A 4,128-nucleotide genomic window follows, 5' to 3' on the forward strand; every position below is an offset into this window, starting at 1 on the left:
TTAATGTTTGCAATACGTAATATATGATAAGGGTTAGTGGAAAGTTGAAAGGAAGCAATAACAGCGGCGTCTGTATTGGCTTCGTTCCATTTTTTGAAAAGCCCTTTGTGTGGGACTACACCAGTCTATTTTGTTGGGCACATTGAATGTCGTTATAGTTAACTGTTGATATGGCACATTGTTTGTTACATTGAACACACGTGGCACAGAATATATGCTAGAGTTTACTTATGAGAGTAAACAGAATAGCTACTAATGTACATATATTTCACATATTTCACATATATATTAAGATAAGTTCATCACCTTTTTATTTATAGGTTTACATTTTTTGTTGTTTTTGCATCATCAATTTTGCACATTTTTTAGTGATTACACTTATAGAAGTGGAGTGGAGTTCACTCCACCACGCCACACAGCATTGGGAATATTTCACATTTAAGAAACAGATCACTGAAAAGAGACACAAACAACTAAGTATTTAAGAACTAAGATTCAAGTTTATTATTCACAAAGTATATTGGTTTTTAATATTCACAATCACTTTTCAATTACTTACAATGCAATAGCCATCACGGGTGTTATATTTTATTCACAATCGAATGTTATATAAGAGGGCACTCATAACCAAATAGAGTAATCAAACCAAGCGCAGCATACTAGTCCATCTCTTCAGCGTTTATACATACATTGCTGCAGCTGGTGGCCAATATTATTATTTTTCTCCCAGCGCAACTATTTTGTTTGAATAATTGAAGATTTGATCCATTGCCTATGGCATTGCACATGTATATCTTCCTATTGGACAGCAATAACCACCCTCCTTACTAATGCATTGGGGATTACAATACCAAAGGAACCTTGGCTGCGCCTATTTAGTTACTGGGAATCACCTCCCACTCTCAAGACAGACAATAGGATGTGGTTATATACCCGTCTCTGACTGGCTAGAAGATTGCTGATGAAATTTTGGTTGACTCCTAGCCCACCTCCCTTGAAACTATTTGTGGAAACGGTCACTACTTTGATTTGGCAAGAACGTCTGGAAGCGGTCATGGATATGGATCTCTATACAGCTACATTATTGAATAGATGTACTACTTCTCTCTCAACTACAGGCCACTGAACTACTGGAACTGGTTCCCCCTTTAGGTACTCTACCTGGTATCTGGAAGGGGAACTACAAGGCTCATGGGGAGATTGACTCTTCCAGATGAACTGGGCAAGTCTTCAAGGGAGGTCGTCTGTTGATAATTGAGATATATTTCATAATACCACATTGATGTAAGGTAGCATTCTAGCCTATCGATGCTCCTTGGTGGAGACTGTCACAGTTCAGCGGCAGACTTGCAGCTGAGCTGTTACTTGTAGTTCTACAAGCATATACATACCTCTTACTGCTGGTTCTGCAGGCATGCAGGGCTGGGCTGGTGCTTGTAGTCCTCCAGGCATTTGCTCTGAGCCTGACTCACACTTGCACCAGCTTTAGGCGTCGATCGACCTCTCCTGCTGTTTCTTATACAGCTTCTTGGCCAATCAGTACAGTCTGCGTGTAGCCAATCCGGTGGATCCTCCCTCTTCCTGTCTCTATTTAAACTCAGGGCAGTGAATGACATGGGTCTCGAGCAATGCTTTCCCAAGCTAGTTGCCGGGTCCCCCATTTTTGATTTACCCTGAATTCCTGGAAGTTTTCCCGTGTACCGATCCTTTGGCTTGTCCTTGGAAATCCCTGCCTACAGACTGCCCTGTGCTTCGCTTTTGTCCTTGGAAATCACTATCTACAGGCTGCCCTGTGCTTCGTTTTGTCCTTGGAAATCCCTGTCTACAGTCTGCCCTGTGCTTCGCTTTTGTCCTTGGAAATCACTGTCTACAGTCTGCCCTGTGCTTCACTTTTGTCCTTGGAAATCACTGTCTACAGGCTGCCCTGTGCTTCATTTTGTCCTTGGAAATCCCTGTCTACAGTCTGCCCTGTGCTTCGCTTTTGTCCTTGGAAATCACTGTCTACAGGCTGCCCTGTGCTTTGCTTTTGTTATTGGAAATCCCTGTCTACAGTCTACACTTTGCTTCACTTTGTCCCTGGAAGTCTATAGCCTGTCCCTAACCTTTGATTCGTACCCTGTACCTGTTAGGTGAGTTGGGTGGACCCAGGGATTGTGACCTGGGGTCAGCACGCAGCCAAGCCTATCTCCACCATCAGGAGCTCTGGCAAATACCGGCTGGCCCTTAGATTCCACTTCCTGGGGGACCCCATGCCACCTACTCAGCATCCCATGCCACCTACTCAGCATTGCAGCACCCTGCCTTGTATTTGAACTTCCAGCTTAAGCTGACTTCCACTGCCTCATTCAGTTCCCCTGCTTGTACTCCAGCTCTGGGAGTCGTCAGCCTACACTGCTTGGACCCTTTTTCTCTAAGTGTCCCTGCCAGTTTAGTGGAAAGGGTCCACATACCTGACTCCAGTTCTTACCCGTGAGTCCCGATCTGTGACAGAGAGGCTATGAGGCTCACGTCTTTTCTTTTTTTTTGAGCCTATTCAGAGGCATGGAATGTTCTATGGGGCGAGGCTGCAATAGTTGATGAGTTCTGGCTGCAACTTAGATTGTTTAATGATTCTGTTGTAAGTATGTTAGGCAGAATTTCTTCCAGACTTGGTGATCATAACAATATGGCCTGATGTCCATTTGTATTTAGAAAAAAGGAGTTGAACACAACTAATAGTGGAGGGTAGGAGGCCGATTTATTGTGCGCTATTAGCAAATTCCTCCTAAAATCTCCTATTTGCTTGTTCTCACCCTCAACAATTTGAAGTGACTCCCTCACGTACGAATTCTATGAGGAGAACCTTGACATATGGTCGTATCTTTAAAGTTCCCACATTTTGTATCTATGTCTAAAACTATGTTGTTATGTATATTGTTGTAACCTTCTGCCCAATATAGTGATTGACAAATGATGAAAACATACAATCTTGTCTTAAATTGTATTGTGACTGTAATGTCTTCCTTATATTGTAAAGCGCTGTGCAAACTATTGGCGCTATATAAATCCTGTATAATAATAATAATAACTGTAATGAAAAAACCCCCAAAAAACTACATATATCGTACTGTGATTGCTCGGTCACATTGTGACTGTTTTATATCTAATAAAATGTTTTGGAAAAAAAAAATAAGAAATGGATGGCGGAGCATAAACCAATAGAAATCATGCGCGTGTATATAAAGTAATAAATGGCGCCATGGGTCATAGAACGGTGGTACAGTAGAAAGGCATCATGGCACACTCACAAACCAGCATGTAAAACAACTTGTCTCACCACTAAGGACAATGACAGAGGTTTGGATACACGTCTTCTGCAAAGGATGTGTAAGCCGCACTGCCGCGCCAAGGCACCTCTTATAGTGCGGTCCTAACTCTAAACTATGAGAGTCTCCATCTTGGAGCACATGGGGGCAGAAGATATCAAATTGGGTGCAGGCCTGTCAGGAGGACGCCCCACCTCCTTAAAGGTACAGAGACACACAAGGGATCCCGCACATCCCATCCCGTTCTATGACCCCTTGTGTGGGTCATAGAACGGTCACACGGGCGGCTACTACTAATGAGATAAGAAGATACAGTTCTAATGATACAAGAATGCCGCTGTGAACAAGTGAAAGCGGATCAGGGCCAGTTTATTCAGAACCTTCTAAAAAGCTCAAAATATGAACTATATACAAACCAGGAATAAGAGAATAAGATTATTTCTATCAGTTCCTGCGCTCAGCTGATCCAGATTCTGGCTGCTGCGGATTTAATAAATCCTCCCCCCCCATAGTATGTAAGGAGTTCCGGATAGGAAATACTTTTTCTTTCTCTCTGTGTCCCTGTTGTAGGTTTCCCTTAATTTCCTTTCCTGTAAAACAGGGGATCAATCCTCCACCCATTCTATCCAGAACTGAAAAATATAGATACACCTTAAAAGGTGCAGGCTCTAAAAAAAGGGTTAAGATGACATCCCCTGAGCCTGCAGAGCCTTATAAATCAGTAATGTAATTTCCTGTCCACTGCTTCCTCTTATTGGCTGAGTATTCCACCAATCAGATTCTCCCCCCCCCCTGTGATGTCACCAGTTTCTGGGCAGATGTC

Source organism: Nanorana parkeri, unplaced genomic scaffold (assembly GCF_000935625.1).
Source record: "Nanorana parkeri isolate BGI_ZX_2015 unplaced genomic scaffold, ASM93562v1 scaffold2979, whole genome shotgun sequence".
Taxonomy (NCBI): domain Eukaryota; kingdom Metazoa; phylum Chordata; class Amphibia; order Anura; family Dicroglossidae; genus Nanorana; species Nanorana parkeri.